Source organism: Spermophilus citellus (genome assembly GCF_964194105.1).
Source record: "Spermophilus citellus genome assembly, chromosome: 10".
Taxonomy (NCBI): Eukaryota; Metazoa; Chordata; class Mammalia; order Rodentia; family Sciuridae; genus Spermophilus; species Spermophilus citellus.
In genome coordinates this window covers 59395523-59414821 of record NC_138197.1, presented here as the reverse complement: position 1 = coordinate 59414821, position 19299 = coordinate 59395523, and positions in this window count along the sequence as shown.

The following is a 19299-nucleotide window of genomic DNA, read 5'->3' as shown; positions in this document are numbered from 1 at the left end:
TTACAAATCTTATTGTATGTGTGGCTGAGAATAATCAGAAATATATGTGATGCTACTTCTCTATGTAAAATTACAAAATGTCTAGTATTGTCTCTTCATTGGCCAAATGAAGAAACTAAGACTGAAAGGATTAAGTAAGGTTAGTCAGATAAGAGCTCATTGCTATTGTGAAAATATTTGTTATACTCACTTCAGTTTTTGAGTGGCTATTAGGTGCTGTGCAATGAAAAAATTCCAGGAACACCTTGCATAAACTCAAATGCATGCTAGTCGTTGCATCTACAAACTAGGTATTGGGAAATTCAGACATTAGAAAATGAGCAACAAGAAAGGTATATATTGAGAGATGAATAATAGATCCAAGTCATCCGCTCTACTACAGAAAACAAATTTCAATCTAGGAATGGGTGTCCTTGGGAATCTCCAGCACTTTCAATGTTGTCCTCTTGAGAAAAGCCTCAAATTACCATTGTATCTCCACAATGCATTCTTCACCTTACATTCAATCTTCTCCATCATCTGATCTTGCCCACTTATACCAATTCCCATTGCTTCACAAATGAGTATTAACACTGTCCAGGCCTCTGATCACTTTTTCCCAACAGACCTGGATCAGTTTGGAATCCCAGTCATAATGCCCACACTGCTTTTGTTGGGCCCTCTCCTAATGTCCACTTAAAATATCATTGGCATTTTCCAGGTCAAGCCCCAATTCCTCTAAACTGTGTTCTTTTAACCCCAGCCAATAGTAATCAGTCCTTTCTATGAATTAGTCTTCACAGTGCATCTTAGTATAATCATTACCTCAGATTATTTATAAACTATGTACTTCTTATGAGGCATCTTGTCTCATCATCCTGAGAGAATATGATTTAATGGCACCTGGATATAGATAAATTTTTAAGTGTTTCCCAGTTTAATATGTAACTAGGGTGTATAACTGCTGCAATTAAAGATTATATCAGATGACTCAATCACTATATTTAAAGGCCTCTCTTCCTGAGCATGGCACATGGAGAAAGAGGTGGATATGAGTCTAAATGTTGGTGTCAGGGAAGGAGGGCACTGGGAGCAGGCCTGGAGCATAGGCTATTTTGTTTCACATGCTTAGTAGAGATAATTAGCTGGACCCTTGCACATTTTTATTACTTTCAAAGACAAAATTGTAACAAATTTGGTCGTAGATCTAATCGACTTATTTGCACTTCATCAATCAGCTCAGTCTCCTGTTTAAAAAATGGAATGAGAATTGAGTTGTGAGCAATAGCAGAACAGTGGATTTTGTAAGGTGAGGATGAGGAAACAGCATCAGGAAAAACAATTGATATTTTTTTAATATCAGGTTACAGTTTTGCAAGGGTTGAAGCAAAGGGAGCTTCTGCTGTCTTGGGTAGATTGGAGTATCCTGTTTTCAGGAAAATCTTATCTACCTCTTTAAAGTTTCGGATTGATTATATGGCATTTAGCAAGACTGACTCCATTTTTGTTTGGTCTGGTCTTTAGAGGCCTACTGTAGGAGTTCAGTCCAAAACCATGGTCTCCTATCTTTTAACATTATTGTGACCTACAGGACATAGATTAGGACAACTTAGGACATAGATTTCTCTCGCCAGGGTGAGGTTGTATTTTAGGACCCACAGCTGCCAAAGATTTTACTGAAGGTATACATTTACTTTTTAGCTTGGATGTGTTTTAACCATTGTATGTTTTTGCATTACTTATATCTGACACAGAATGGCAAGACACTTAAAAAATTCTGAATAATTTCTGCCATTATTTTCCTAATCAAGAAACATCTGGAGAATTTGGGGTTCCAGTCTCCAGCATTCTAATTAGCTAACCTCAGGCTGTCTTATACATATCCCCACTATTTATGTCTTGACCCAAAAATGAAGTAATTACATTATCTCACTACAGAGATAATTTCTCAGTCTCTGTTTACAATAGGTGTTGCCTTCAATTTTTCTCTACTTGCATTCTATATTAGTCTGTTTTCCAGTATTATAACAAAATGCCTAAAGTAGGGATTTCTAAAGAGAAGAGGTGTGTTACCATATGGTATGTAACACAGCAAAGAAGGTCCTCGCCAGAACCAAGCAGATGTTCACACCATGTTCTTGAACCTCCAAAATTGTGAGCTAAATAAACCCCACTATTTACAGAAAGCGAACGTTCTTGAATCTATCACTAAATGACCCATGTGACACTGAAGCATAAAATCAAAAGTATTCAGGGTTTTATTTCGTACAATAAACACAATTCTATAAGCCTTTCCTTCCTTCTCACAACTATTGTACTCCTCACCCCACTTTTCCTCCACCAAACACTCCTCCATTTGCACTACTGATACCTGAATGGCATTTATCAATGGCAAAGCTTCACATCCCTCAAAATATAAGGAGACACTGAGATAAAATAGGTGGAACTTTAAAGCATTAATAAGTGCATCTTATAAACTTACTGACATAATTCTTTGCACCAAAAATTGTTTCTAAAAAATGTATCTTTTTTAAGATATGATTTTGACAAGGAAGATTTGGTATATCATTAACATACAAATGCTTGCAAGGGCATCTTTTGAAGATGTGAGGAGAAATTACAGCATCAACAAACACAAATTTTCCCTCACAAGTTATTGTCCGAGCTGTTTATAATCTTAATAGATGATCATTCTAGCAGTGTTCACATCCCAGATTTCAAGTTTTACAATGTGAAATGAAGAGGCACGAGGTAGAAGTATAAACTTGTCCAATACAGAGTAGTGTAGATGTCAAGGACAAAATTATTTTTTCTTATTGTAACCCCAGCAACCATTTTACTATGTGGCAATAGTAAGCTGTTAAACATTGCATACCAGCATAATACACCAAAGTCTTCAAACATAACATATGTATGAGGAAGACTACAAAGACATAATAGTTCTAATTTCTATCTCAAACTCCTGAACAGTTTCTGAGGAAGCTTCTTCAGACCTCCTAAGGTAGGACTGTTGGTCCCATCAACCCACCCCAAACCTAGAAGCTGACTTTGTTTCCTGGGCCTTGGAGAGGCTTTGAATCTCAAAATACAACAGGAAGATGACCACTGAGCTCTTACCATGGAAAAAGCAAAAGCAAACTGATCTGAAGATTTGCTCATTTAGTTTTAAAGCAACTGTGGCCATGACCTCATGATGTTCTCATCACTTATTTAATTTCCATGAAACAGGCCTGCTGGGCATTCGTAATGCATTTAGATAAGCTGATTTCATACAGATAGGATTTGCTATCAGTGAAAGGAGTGAGTATCATTGACCTTACAAATTAGGAGGAAGGGTGAAGGAAGAAATATGCTTAGGGTTGGATTAAAAATAGCTATCTTTCACAGACCTTCACTCTACAAAATAAGCAAATTAAAAGGACATAAGACTGATTCAGCCATTTTTACAAAGAACAATCACCTTGATAACTCTTACAATTTCCACAAAGCGGTGTTGACAAGAAAAAAAAATGAAAAACCTTTCAAATCTTTAAAAATGATTCGAATCTGAATCTACCTAAAATTAATAAAAATATTTTACTCATCAAAGACATTTCTACCTTATCAAAATCCAAGCTAGCAGCACAGCCTTTATGGCATATTCCATAATTTAGAGAATGGCAAATTTGGCACACATTTGAGATAGTTCTGCACCACATCTGTAAGAAAGTGGTTGAAGCCTAAGTAAACAAAGCAACAATCACTAGAAACCCCTTGATGTCCAAGAACCTACTTTATAATATCCAAATATGGATATTACATGGATCTAACAACAATAATAAAAATCAATTCTATAGTTTGCACCTGACTTAGGTCATCAAATGGCAGACTTGAAGATTAATAATCATAGGTGCTTTTAATTATCATTTATTTTATGAGGATATTTAGTAATTTTAAACCAGGGATTTGAAACCTAAATCCAAAGAATTATATACATGCTTGATGTCTCCTATAGGCTGTTTCCAAAACTCCTAAAAATTTCACCAGGAGTCTGATTCATCGGCATTCGATATAGTGGTAGCCAAAGGACTTAAATTTCCATCATATCAGTCTGCTTTTGGAAAAATATCATGTAAATGCCCCAACCTGATTTTTTTTTATCATTTCTTTAATGTGGTGATATTTCCAAGGGTCCTCAAAGCACTATCCTGCTGTTCTCTCAAAGTCAGAAGTTGCTTTAATTAGAGCTCACCAGAAGCTTGCATGTTTAAGATCCAGATGGGAGGAGGTTACTGACAGAACTTGAGCTATCAAAGAATCTTCTGAGGGATTGTGCAAGTGAAAAATCTCTACTTCTAATTCAAAAAGGCAGGTTATTAGCTTAGCCATTACTCCAAGTCATGTATTGTCAGTATTCTTCTCTTCACCTGAGAACACAGAAGGTATGGGAAGGAAGGGAGAAAAAGCTGACGTGCCAATGCTCCATGAAGTCTTTAGACCTATTTGTATGTGACCCTGTGCCTGCACTCACAAAGACAGCCATTGGCCTTCCCACTTCCTAGTAGTCTTCAGAGTGCTCAGAGGTGTTTCTCGACACTCAGAGATTTGCCCTACACAAAGACCACGGCCACTCAAAACAAATATTTCTTATTAGGTAATATCATTTGATGGATTGCATGCTCTCTGCCTGCACCAAATGCTCATCCAATGCTTTTACTTTGCAAACTATTACTTATTCTTCTTGTGTCCTCTTTAGCACCATTCCCTCAGAGACCTTCCCTGATAGACTGACCCAAACCTCCTTGCTGTGCATACCCACCTCACCCTGCCCTATCCTCCTGCCATCAGCTGTACAATTATGTGTGTGCTGTCTGTAATTACAGTTTCCTCCACAAATTCCACCATGGAAAGAAGCAGGGAAGTCTAATTTACTCATCTATTCCTAACACATGACAAGGCCCAGCTCTAGCTAGATCATTAGTGGAATTATGAAAGCCAATTGAATCAAAAGACTGGTTACTATGAAGGTTACAATAGCAACTGGTATCTTAAGGCAAGCCTGAATTTCATTGTGTCCAAACTTAGAGTGAAGATCTGTAAAACAAAGCAGCACCAAACCTCACTTTTCCCATTTTTCTTTAACTGTGAAATGGAGTGCCTAGAGATCAAAAACCTCTCTTTCTCTTGCTTTCAGGGCTAATTAGCAATGAAGTGGTCAAAAGGCAGGCAAGCAGCAGGGGAGAAGAGATTAATGAAGCTTTGACATAATCTGATAGCCGCTTGGTCCGGGAGAAAGCATTTAAAAATGTCAAGATTTTGTATTTATGTGCATTATGAAATTTCCTTTGCCAAGCATGCTAACCCCAATGCCAACCAAAATATGATAAATAACACACAAGACTCTATTAAGCCTAATATTGGCTCACATTGTCCCTTAAACTTGGAGAAGTGGCAAGATCTTATTTTTTAGGTACTGGGAAAGTGTACATTTTATCTGTGTGCATTTCTAAGTGGATTGTGTGTATGCGTGGGGTGTGACATATGCTTACTCCCAGATGTGCTCTCATATATGTATACCAACAGACTATGTGAACACAGTAAATAAGGGGACCGGGTACGAAAGAAATGACAATGTTCTACATGCATTTGCCACATTTTCTGGTGTCGATTTTTTTTATTCTCCAGGCAATGTTGATGGCGTCTTCAGAATGTGGACACGAATTCTGAAGGTTAAAACTTTACAACTGCATTCGTAATAGATCAGGTTGACTTGCAAATCCTACTGTGCTAATATTTATGATTTTAATGTATTCTTGAATTCCCTGCTTAGCAACAAGGGAAAGGGATTTAATGAATATAAATTTGACTGTAGGGAAGAAATGTGGAGGACTGTAGTTATTACATGTTGACATTTTAACTCAGAATTCCACCCACTGGTTGATAAGACTGAATTCCATTTGACTTTCTGAGAAGAAATGAATACATACTCAAAATCCTACCAGTATCCACCATTAAATGATCCATTTCCTGTAGCCATGAGTGTAGTAATAACTTTGCTTCAGCATTTAATCACTTAGGCTATCTCACTTATAATCTCCTGTCTACACCTGTCAAAACTACTCAGGTGCTAAGGCTTGAAACAAAAAGCTCTTTTTCAACACAGCTTTCCTGTTTTCCGTTGCTTACTAGAAATCAATCCTTCTTTCCCAGTCTGTATGTAGGTATTCTGCTCTGCTTCTCTAGGGGCAGGATGTGTTTGCAGTGGGGTGGTCTTACTGCCTTAAAGCTGTCAGAAGTCGATGTCTGACCGAAGAACATTAGCAGGAAGTTCACATGCCTTAAAGATGAGTCACGTTCTGCACCCTGACCTTTGCCAACAATAAAGGTAATGCTTTTTTCTTCCATCTGCACTACTTCTTTGTCCTCGTTTTCACTGCTTGTGCAAAGAAGAGGGTGATTTATCCAGACTTTCAAAGACCTAACAATCTCCCCATGAGTTCCTTGCCTGCAATGTGACACTCCAACATGGCTCTGGGCATGGGTTCCCCTGCCTTGCAGAACAGAAATCACAATTCTTAGTTTGTATTCTCCCATAAAGCAGAATCCAAGACAAGGACTGGGTGAATATAGTTCGTTAAGGAGGAAATCTTCTAAAGTGAGAATGAGGGACTTGGGAGAGGGAGGAAACACAGAAAGCTATTATAAGGGTGTATTATCAAGGTTACCACTGAAGGTAACAAGCCTCCCTTTTTGTCCTCTGTCATCTTATGAGGATCATAGAGAATGCTTCTCAGAATTGTTTTTGGCAGAAAACAATAGCAGGCATGCACCACCCTGCCTGGCTAGTAGGGTTTAGAGAAATTAGTAATCTACCACCTCTCTTGCTTTAAAGTTTATTGGTCCAAAATTAGTATAGCTAAGTTAGGATTCTTTTGCTTGGTATTCGCATTTGTATATTTTTAACATTCTCTTACTTTCAGTTTTTCTTATTCTGTATTTAAGGTTTGTCTCTTGGTAGCAACATTTACTGGGGCTTATACTCTGCTTCTCCAGGAACAGCTTCTGAATTTGTAGCAGGGAGGACTACCTGAACTAGCACTGTAGTTGGGTTAACCTGTATGATTCTGAAGTTATTCAGGAGGCTTTCTGCCAAAAGTTGCATTCTCCAGCGTGACTGATAACTTCATCAGTGGTAAGGGTAAACCTGTGTTTGCCAGGTCCAATACATCATGTTTAAATTGTGATTTCAGATAAGCAGTCTTTTAGGACTAAAACACTATTCATCATTTATCTGAAATTTAAACGTAACTGGATGACATGTGGTTTTACTTGCTAAATCTTTAGGTATATCCAGACTGAGAATAAAAATTTGAGTATTTTGTCCAATAATAGTTGATGTAATTACTAATATAATTGATTAGCTTAATATTTACTATCTAAATATTTTTTAGAATTCATTTCACTTATTCTGATTTGATTAACCAGTATTTTTAATCTCATAAGAAAATTACCAATCTATTAGCCTCTTAGTTATATATTCTTTTACTATTATTTTAGTGTTAGTATATATATATATATATATATATATATATACACTCTCCTTGACTTAGTAGGGTCTAGAGAAATTAGTACATGTACCACCTCTCAGGTAATGCAAGACTTGTAGACTATTTAAACTCTAAACTAGTGTGATTGTGTTGAAATGTATGTTAATTCTACATATATGTTAAACTCCACAACATACAATGATTATTTTTTCACAGTTAATATTAGTTTTTATTTGCCCTCATATCTAACTTTTCTATGATTCTTCATTTCTTCTTGCATTTCAGTGTTTCCATTTGGGATAATTTTCCTTCTGTCTTAAAAACTCTATTTATATTTTATTAAGATTCTGCTGGTGAGAGAATCAATATTTATTTTTCTAGACACGTCTTATTTTGCATTCAATTTTAAAAGATATTTTCTCTGTGCAGAAAATTTTAGATTGACTTTGTTTTTAGGTCTGTACCTTTAAGGTGTCACTCAATTTTCTTCTTGCTTTCATTACTACTTAGAATATGGTGTTTATCTTGAAAGGTAAAATGCCTCTTTGTTCCCACAAAAAGACTGTTCATTTGTCTTTAGTGTTCAGCAATTCTACAGTGATGTAAAATTGGGTTGTTTTCCTTGTATTTAGTTTTGCTCAGAACTATTCTTGAAGGTGTGGGTTGCTATTTTGATCAATATTTAAAAATTCTCAATCATTATCCTTCTTAAATTTGTTTATTTACTATTTTCTCTTTTCTCTGCTTCTGGAATTTCAATTACCTGCCCTATAAATCATTACACACTTTTAAAGTATTCCACTTATTTTTATCAATGTGCTTCAACTGGATATTTTCTACTGATACATTTTCCATTTAATTAATCATTTCTAGAATGCAGTATTCTATTAAACCTATTTATTATAGTCTCAATTTCAATTATTATATTTTTACTATAGAATTTTCATTTTATTAGATTTTATAAATTTCAGTTCTACAGTGACATTTTTATATTTTCTATTTTTTAAGCATATAATTAGTCATTCTAAAGTTTCTATCTGATAACTTCAATGTATGTGATGTTGATGGATATATTTATATTTTTTATTTAGTATCTTGTCTTGTTTCTTAGTTTGCTCAATAATTTTATTTAATGCCAGAAAAATGTCTGAAAATATATAAAAATGTTTCTCCATAGAGCATTTTTTCTACCTACCAATAGGTAGGTGAATAGATTGTACTGAGTGAACCAATTAAGGAGTAAGTTTTAAAATGCATGATTGTTACCAATGTCACCTCTGCTTCACATTTGTTCCTGGAATACTTTGCTCTGCAAGTTTTCCAAATAAGGTAGTAGACTGTTCTCAGAGTCTTGACTTCACACTCTTAAGCGATAATTCCTTGTATCCATGAGAATGCTGACGTCTTGGTTGGCTGCTCTCTTTCTTAAAAGATACTCTCATCCTTTTAACCTCATCCCCAAACCCCAAATCAGCAAATGTGCCAAATGAAAAGAAAAACAAAAGCAGGATGTTGAGCCTGGGTAAATGTGCAAATTCATCTTCTTCAAGACCTTGGGCTCTCTTCAGTTCTCAGTGGTAGCATCACTTTTCCCTGAACCCTTTCCTTAGCCATTCAGCGTGGTGTCCTTAATGTGTCCAAGGATGAAAACCACTACCAGATGGCATAGTTATCTTCTAACATATTTTTCTTTTTCTTCATCCTCCTCATGAATTATATGTTCTCTTCCTCCTCCCACTCTTCCTCTATGTTTTCTAGCTTTTGTATGGGAAATATTGGTGTGTCACAAGTCCCTTAATTCTAACTAGAAATGAAAGCTCCTAGAATTATTAACCTGTCAATATTTCCTACCCTACTAAAATTTACTAAACAAGTATAATATGCTCTTTTATAGGGATTAAATTGATATCTCCTAGATAAGAAAGAGTTCATCTTTAGCTGAGTGCTGTTGGAAGAGGTAATATGACTTAAGAAGTCAGAAAACTGGCATCTACCTATTTGAAAAGAGGAGGGTCAATGCTCACAGTCATTCATTCATATGATTTTTGAGTTTCATAGTATTTTGTGATGTTCAAATATAGGACAGGAGAAACTGAGGTCATGCACAGGTACAATGTAATCTGAAATTAGAGAATATGAATGAGAATTCATTTTGCTTTTCTTCCTTCTTGACTTATAGTCAAAATGTGGAACATTTCAAGATCTGACTTCAGTTCATTCTTCTAGCCTTATTATTTTATCTCTCCAAACTTCAAAACCTGTGCTTCAACCATACAGAACTACTTGCTGTGACTCAAGGTCATAATCTCTTTTATTTGCAGGCTCATACACGTCCTTCACTATCCTTCCTCTACTTTATTCTCCTTGTACAAGTGTCACTTCAGAGGTTATTTCCTTGAGGACCTTCCCCTGGTCCTCCAAGACTGGCACAGCTGCCTCGTGGTTATGCTCCTACTGAGTCTGGGGCAGAGTATTTCTATTTTCACAGGTGGAATTGCAACACTATTTCCCCACTTATCTGCTTTTCTCACTATAGTGTGAGCTTCCCAAGGACAGGGACTGCATTTTGGGGGTTGATTACCTACAGTCCACCCAGGGCGTGGTACAATTCAGTACTCAATACCCACACTTCAAATTGAGTCAAATGTCCATTGAACAAAAATGATAGGAATAGTCTAGAACCAGGTGTATGTAATTTAATTACAAAGAAAATTTTGAGTACTTCTCTTATTCTACTAGCTTTTCTAAGAAAAGCATAAACTCAACAGAATTCACAGTGTCTTCATCTTTTTGTGAAATAATCAGAATTGCAAAAAGAATCAGACTTTTTCTTTTTCCTGTCATAGGAAGGAAGTCACTTCCGCAGTCTCAAAGTAGCAAACCCATCGAAGGATATTGTTTTGCTATACAATATCATTATGACTAAAAAAAAAAAAAACAGTTCTGAAAGCCTCAAACTAGTTTCAGTGGTTGATGTTTCTTCCACCCTCTGGTTAAAAAATAAACTGCAAGATGAAGATATTAGCCCACTAGTCACTAGTCAACACCTACCTATTAAGCTTACCTCTGCTCTGCCTTTCATCTAAGACTCCCCCTGCTCATTTCTTTGGCAGAGATATGAACCACCAATCAGTTTAGTGAACAATAAATTCTTGTAAGCTCTTTGTTTTGTAATGTCATACTTTGGTTACTATTTCCAACATATTTTAATTCTTGATGAGACATCTTCTTAGAACATGAAAATGTATTCACTCCTATTTAAAGATTGAATCTGAAAAAATTTAAAATGTATCAAATAGTAGAAAAAAATCTAATGCATAAATATGTGTTGATTTATTTTACATAATTACAAATAGAAAAAGCAAGGCTCTCTGTAAAAGTTACAAGGAAGCATGTTTTGAATCAATATAAATTTTTTTGACAGTAAACTTTTTATCTGAAGAGAAAGAATTTTGAATAACAGGAACCCTAACCCTACCTTCTTCCCATTACTTATATCTTTTTCTGAGGCATCTGCAATAATATTTGTAAATGTGACTTTTTGGTCATTTGCCCTTAAGTATGGGAACACGGGAAGATGTATGTAATTTGAGAAAAAAAAATACATTGCTTTTTAAATATCTCATACATTAGTATAAGATCCATTCAAGGTGCATGATAGACATGAATTTTAAGATGGCAGGTTATGAACTATTCAATGATAGTTTTTCAAGTTCCATATTGCAAAGAAGCTTTAAATTAACATTTCTATCATTTTACTGTAGTGTCAATGGTGAATAGTGACAGTTATAGCAAAAAGTTATTAAAATGTTCCTACTACCAAAAAATTTTTGAAAAACAAATATCAATCTTTTATCTACTGAGTATCTTGACCAATGAGAGAACAAGTTTTCTTTTACTGAAAAGAAAAAGCTGGATGACCTTTGGGCATGTCACAGAAAGTTTTTAGCAATAGATTTTTTTTATTTGTTCTAACTAATTATATATGACAATAGAATGAATTTTGATACATCATACATGATGGTGTACAACTTCTCATTCTTCTGGTTGTCCATAATGTAGAATCATACCAGTCATATAATCTTATGTGTACATAGGGTAATAATGTTTGATTCATTCTATTATTCTTTCTCCCCACACACCCCGTCTTCTCCCTTTACTCCACACTGCCTAATCCAAATACCTTTATGTTTCCCTAGTCCCCTTGCCTTATTGTGAATTAGCACCCACATTTCAGAGAAAACATTCAGCTTTTGATTTTTGGGGATTGGCTACTTCACTTAGCATGATATTCTCCAGCTCTAAGGATTTACTGGCAAATGCCATCATTTTATTTTTCTTTAAGGCTGAGTAATATTCCATTGTGTATATGTACCACATTTTATTTATCCATTCATCTACTGAAGGATATCTAGGTTGGTTCCATAGTTTGACTATCATGAATTGAGCTGTTATAAACATTGATGTGGTTGTGTCACTATAGTATGCTGATTTTAAATCCTTTGTGTATAAACCAAGGAGTGGAATAGCTGGGTCACATGGTGGTTCCATTCCAAGTTTTCCAAGGAATCTCCATACTGCTTTCCAGAGTGGTTGCACCAATTTGTAGTCCCACCAGTAATCTATGAGTGTGCCTTTTCCCTCATATCCTTGCCAACATTTACTGTGGCTTGTGTTCTTGATAATTGCCATTCTTACTGGAGTGACATGAAATCCTAAGAGTAGTTTTGATTTGCATTTCTCTAATTGCTAGATGTGTTGAACATTTTTTCATGGATTTGTTGATTGATTGTATTTCTTCTTCTATGAAGTATCTGTTCAGTTCCTTAGCCTATTTAATGATTGAGTATTTATTTATTTATTTATTGGTGTTGATGTTTTGTTTTGTTTTGTTTTTGAGTTCCTTATATATCCTGGAGTTTAATGCTCTATCTGAGGTGCATGTGATAAACATTTTCTCCCCTTCTGTAGACTCTCATAATGTTGTTGTTTACTTTTCTAAGGATAAGGAGCTTTTTAGTTTGAATACTTTCCATTTATTGATTCTTGATTTTACTTCTTGCTCTATATGAGTCTGGTTTAAGGAAGTCATTTCCTAAGCTGACATGAAGATTTGGGCCTACTTTTTCTTCTGTTGGGTGCAAGGTCTCTGTTTGAGTGCCTAAGTCTTTGATCCACCATGAGTTGAGTTTTGTGCAGGGTCAGAGAAGGGGGTTTAATTTCATTTTGTTGCACATGAATTTCCAGTTTGCATAGAACCAACTGTTGAAGAGGCTATCTTTTCTCCAATAAATGTTTTTGGTGCCTTTGTCTAGTATGAGATAACTGTATTTATGTGGGCTTGTCTCTGTGTATTCTATTCTGTACCATCGGTCTACATGTCTGTTTTGGTGCCAATACCATACTGTTTTTGTTACTATGGTTCTGTAGTATAGTTTATGGTCTGATATTGTGATGCTTCCTATTTCACTCTTCTTGCCAAGGATTGCTTTGGGCATTCTAGGTCTCTTATTTTTCAAAATGAATTTCATGATTGCTGTTTCTATTTCTATAAAAAATATCATTGGGGTTTTAATAGGAATTGCATTAAATTGCATTAAATTGCATTAAATTCTTTTGGTAGTATGGCAATTTTTAAATTATTAATGCTGCATATCCAAGAATAAAGAAGATCTTTTCATCTTCTAAGTTCTTCTTAAGTTTCTTTATTGTTCCGTAGTTTTTATTTTAGAGATTCTTCACTTATTTTGTTAGATTGATTCTGAAATATTTTATTTTATTGAGGCTATTGTAAATGGGGTATTTTTCCTAATTTCTCTGTCAGTGAATTCATCACTGATGTATAAGAATGCATTTGATTTATGGGTGTTTATTTTATATCCTGTTACTCTGTTGAATTCATTTATTAGTTCCAGAAGTTTTCTTGTGTTATTTTTTTTGATCTTCTAAATACAGAATTATGTCATCAGCAAATAGTGATAGTTTGAGTTCTTCCTTCCTTGTTTATACCCCCTTAATTTCTTTGATCTAATTGTTCTGGCTACAGTTTCTAGGATGATGTTGAATAGAAGTGGTGATAGAGGGCATCCTTGTCTTGTTATAGTTTTTAGAGGGAATACTTTCATTTTTTCTCCATTTAGAATGATGTTGGTCTTGTATTTAGCATAGATAGCTTTTACAATGTTGAGGTACCTTCCTATTATCCCTAGTTTTTCTAGTTTTTTGGACATGAAGGAGTGCTCTATTTTATCAAATGCTTTTTCTGCATCTATTGTGATGATCATGATTCTTATCTTTAAATCTATTGACATGATGAATTACATTTATTGATTGCCATATGTTGAATCAACCTTTCATCCTGGGATGAACCCCACATGATTGTGTTGCACTATCTCTTAAATATGCTTTTGTATATAATTTGCCAGAATTTTATTAATAAATTTTGCATCTATGTTCATCAAAGATATTAGTTTTATTACCTCAGTGTGTCTTTGTTTGGTTTTAGTATCATGGTGATACTGGTCTTATAGTATGATGTTGGAAGGGTTCTCTTCTATTTCATGGAATAATTTGAGGAGTATTAGTATTAATTCTTCTATGAAGGTCTTATAGAACTCAGCTGAGGATCCATCCATCTGGTCCTAGGCTTTTCTTGGTTGGTAGTCTTTTGATGGCATCTTCTGTTTCCTTGATTGAAATTGGTCTGTTTAAATTGTGTGTATCATCCTGATTTAGTTTTGGTAGGTCATGTGTCTCTAGAAATTTTTAAATGCCTTCAATATTTTTTTTATTTTATTGAAGTATAAATTTTCAAAATAGTTTATAATTATCTTTTGTATTTCAGTAGTGTCCATTGTGATACTTCCTTTTTCATCATCAATTTTAGTAATTTGAATTTTCTTTCTCTTCATTAGCATGGCTAAGGGCTTTTCAATTTTTTTTTTCAAAGAATCAACTTTTTGTTTTGTCATTTTTTTTCACAATTGTTTCTTTTGTTTCAGTTTCATAGATTTCAGCTTTGATTTTAATTATTTCCTGTCTTCTAATGTTTTTGGTATTTATTTGTTCTTCTTTTTGTAATGCTTTGAGATGTAATGTTAGGTCATTTATTTGTTGGCTTTCTATTCTTTTAGTGCTTGAGCTCAATGCAAAGAACTTTCCTCTTAGCACTGCCTTAACAGTGTCCCAGAGATTTTGATATGTTTTATCAGGGTTCTCATTTACCTCAAGTATTTTTTTTATTTCATCCCTGATTTCTTCTGCTATTCTTTCTTATTCAATAGCCTATTATTTAGTTTCCAGGTATTGGAGTGGCTTCTATGTTTTATTTTATCCTTGATTCCTAATTATATTCCATTATGATCAGATTGAAAGCAGGATATTATCTCCACTTTTTTGTATTTACTAAGAGTTGCTTTGTGACATAAGATATGGTCTATTTTAGAGAATGCTTCTTCTGCTGCTGAGAAGAAAGTTTATTTGTTTGATAATGGATGAAATAATCTATATATGTCCATTAGTCTAAATGATTGATAGCATTATTTAGTTCTACAGTTTCTTTGCTTAGTTTTTGTTTGGAAAATCTATCCAATGGTGAGAGGTATGTCAAAGTCATCCTGTATTATCATGTTATGTTTTATTTGATTCTTGAAATTTAGAAGATGTACATAGATGTTCTATTTATTGTTTGGAGCATAAATATTTATAATTGTTAGTCTTATTGATGTATAATTCCCTTAAGCAATATGAAATGTCCTTCTTTGTCCCTTCTGACTAACTTTGGCTTGAAGTCCACTTTATCTGATATAAGGATGGAAACCCTTGCTTGTTTCCACAGTCCATGTGAGTGATATGTTTTTTCTGATCCTTTCACCTTCATTCTGTGGATGTCTTTGCCTATGATGTGAGTCTCTTGGAAACAGCATATTATTGGGTCTTATTTTTTAATCTAATCTGTCAGTCTATGTCTTTTGACTGATGAGTTTAGACCACTAACATTCTGGATTACTATTGAGATATGATTTACATTCTCCTTCATTTTTGTTTCTTTCTGGTTTTAATTTGACTTAATTTCTCCTTTGATTGACTGGCCTTTAAAATTCTCTCCTTATTCTGTATGCTAGGAATTTTCATTATAATGTGATGTGGTGTAGGTCTGTTGTAATTTTGTGCATTTGGGGTCCTATCAGTCTCTTGGATTTGATTTTCCATTTCATTCTTCAGGTTTGTTAAATTTTCTGATATTATATCATTGAAAAGATTGTGCATTCCTTTGATTTGTAAATCCACACCTTCCTCTATCCTGATAAATATTAAATTTGATCTTTTTTATGATATCCAATAATTTTTGGAAGTTCTGTTCATGGTTTCTTACCATCTTCTCTGTTTGGTCAATTTTATTTTCAAGATTATATATTTTGTCTTCATTACCTAGGGTTCTATCTTCCAAGTGATCCAGTCTGTTAGTGATGCTTTCCATTGAATTTTTTTTTTGAGAGAGAGAGAGAGAGAGAGAATTTTTTAATATTTATTTTTTAGTTCTCGGCGGACACAACATCTTTGTTTGTATGTGGTGCTGAGGATCAAACCCAGGCCGCACGCATGCCAGGCAAGCGCGCTACCGCTTGAGCCACATCCTCAGCCCTTTCCATTGAATTTTTAATTTGGTTTATTGATTCCTTCATTTTGTGAATTTCTGCTTGGTTTCTTTTTATAATCTCTATCTCTATTGAAGTGAACTTTCACCTCCTGAAATGTATCTGTGATTTTACTCCTTACATCATCCTTTGTGTCATGAATCAGTTTAACTGTATACATTCTGAACTCCTTCTCTGACATTTCTTCTACTGTGTTGTCAATGGATTCTATTAATGGAGCATCTTCATTTGTTTGGCACTTTCTTTACTTGTTTTTTCATGTTGTCCATGTGGCTTCCCATTCAGCAATGTGGATCTGAGACAGTACATTTTCTACCCATATAGTATCCCTGAAGATCTCTAGTACCTCACATTTAACGGGGAGATCAATAGCACCCAATGCAAACAATATACAGCCTTAGACCAAATAGTTCTTATTAAGATGTCAGGCACTTTTCTCTCAGACAATGTTGGGAGCTGAGCCCCAGATTCTGTGCATCTATCACAGATAGCTGTTCTGCATTGGGCAGATCAGGACCAGGCACTGACAGCTATCAGTTAGCCATGTAGCTGTGACCACTGGCTAGGTTGATGGTTAGGGAGGGGTTGAGAGACTGGGAGTGCAGAACCAGAGGGCTCTGTTGGGTGCTGGACTAATGCTGGACCTGGCAATATCAGGGGACAGTTGATACAGGGACTGGGGAGTGAGGCAGGCACTAGGGTGGTGCTGGGGCCCAGTGAGTGCCAGCCCAAGTGGGCCCCAGGAAACTGGTGGATGCCAGATCACCTGGCTGGGCGAGCTGAGAGCAAGATATGCTCATACCCTCATCCTACCTTCCAGTCCACTGTTGCCAGTGCCTGCACACTTCAGGACTTGTGGAGCTGGGGAGAGTCCAGTTCTCTCCTGTTTTTGCAATAAGAGAGTGGCTACAAGCACACCCAGCAGGAAGACCTCAGATGTAATCAAACCTGAGGATAATGGACCTGCAGGCCCTGGCCAGTGTCCCAAGATAGAGGCTGCTATGTCTCAAGATGGTGATGCGGTGGCAGCAATGTCCCAAGATGGAGGTGGCCATATCTAGAGATGGGCAGCAGTGGCGGGTGGTGGTGCAGCAGTGGGCCTTAGCAATATATTTTTATGAGACAACCTTATGGTTTTAATCCAAATAAATTTGTTCTCATTGTTGTTTCTCCTAACTTATGCTTATAAAATAAAACATATAAGATTCTAAGTGTATGCTAATAAGTAGAATGAAAAAAAATAGTGTTGTATTCCTACTTTAGGAATGTGCATTTGGGATCCTGTAAGTCTCTTGGATTTGATTTTCCATTTCATTCTTCAGGTTTGGTAAATTTTCTGATATTATGTCATTAAAAATATTATGCATTCCTTTGATTTGTAAAAATAGTGCTGTACAGACAGGAGGTCAATTGAAATCTGAAGACGAAAATCAACCTTTCAGGATCCAAGATGAGCAGTCCTTGGTGAGGAAGCAGTGAGCAAAAGTCCCTGAGTGAGGGAATAATTTGTCATGGCAGAAGGTCAGGAAGAGGGCCACTGTGCCAATAGGCTACTGAGCAAAGGCAGGAGTGGTACAGAATTAGGTGGAGGAGTCAAGTCTCTTATTCCCCACAAGTTTTGGAGAGCCAACAGGAAAATACAATGTTTCTGGTACAAAGTTCAGGAAAATACAGTGTTTCTGTGTTAATAAGCTCTTTGTTACTGTCACCAAAATACCGGACAAGAACAACTTGGAGGAGCAAAGTTTATTTGGGCTTATGGTTTTAGAGGTGTCAGTTCATGGTTAGCCAACTCCATTGTTCTAGGTCTGAGATGAGGCAGACCATCATGGCAGAAGGGCATGGTGGAGGAAAGCTGCTCAGTTTGTGGCAGCTAGGAAGGAGGTGGTGGTGGTGGAGGATCAGGGACAAGGTATAATTGCCAAGGACACAGCCCCAGTGACCCACCTCCTTCCAGATACACTCATCTGCGTACAGTTAACATGCAGTAGTCCATTCAATTTTTAATTCATCAAATGTAATTAGGTTATGGTTCTCATAACCTAATCTTTTCACCCAATGAGTTTTCCAGGGGGAATTGATAGATCCTAGAAGAATGTGTAACAGTTGCTCTCTTTATCCATAACCAAACCATCTCTCCTGGGTTTGGCAGGTAGTGCTGTCCACAGGTAGTGCTCTCTCTCTGCAAGTGGTATTCTTTCTTACTGAAGCCAATTAATGGAACTGTCAGATGCTATGATCATTCATTTTCCTAGTGCAGAGTAGATGAAACTTTCCCATTCTGTTATTATAGAACATTAATAGAATAGTTGTGTTATATTTTAAACCTGTACTTTTGATTATTATATATAATTCAAACAATTTCTTTAATAAATATTTTATTAGACAACACATATCTGTTTAATGCCTAATTTTATATGTGTGTGTATGTGTGTGTGTGTGTGTGTGTGTGTGTGTGTGTGTGTGTGTATCAGACAAAATTCCATGAGCATGTATCTAATATGGGAGTAGAATCATCTAATCATCTACGAATCTCTAGTAACATATGAATTATGGGTCCTTCAACTGTTGAACTCATTATTTGATAAAACTATATTTTTCTGGCTATTTCTTCCTTTATCATCTTCCTTTATTACCTCAAGGAACTGTCATATTTCCTCCTACAACTAGAAGATAGTGATTCAATCCACCCATTAAATAGATAACAGATTATTTGAGCCTAGTGGCAGGCCTGGCATAAGCTATTAGTATTCTCAAGAATGTTGAGTTTCTCATAAAATGAACTTAACAGAGCATGACAATGTTCTAAAGCTGGGTTGTGGTGATGGCTAGATAACCATGCAAGTATACTAAAATCAATGAATCTTATATTTACAATGAATAAACCTGATGACATGTCTACTTCAACAAACTTTTTTTTTTAAATCCAGGGGTAAATATCTGCTATAATCCATGGGTACCAATATTTTAGGAGAGATTAATCCAAAAGAAGTATGTTCTTTTTTACATGGTGTCAATTATTGCAGATAACATAAAACATCAATTTCTCCATATATCAAGCTTTGCCTGGTTTACTGAAAGATATTCCTGTGATTTCCATAGTGCTTCCAAAGTATACCTTCAATCAACACATTCTG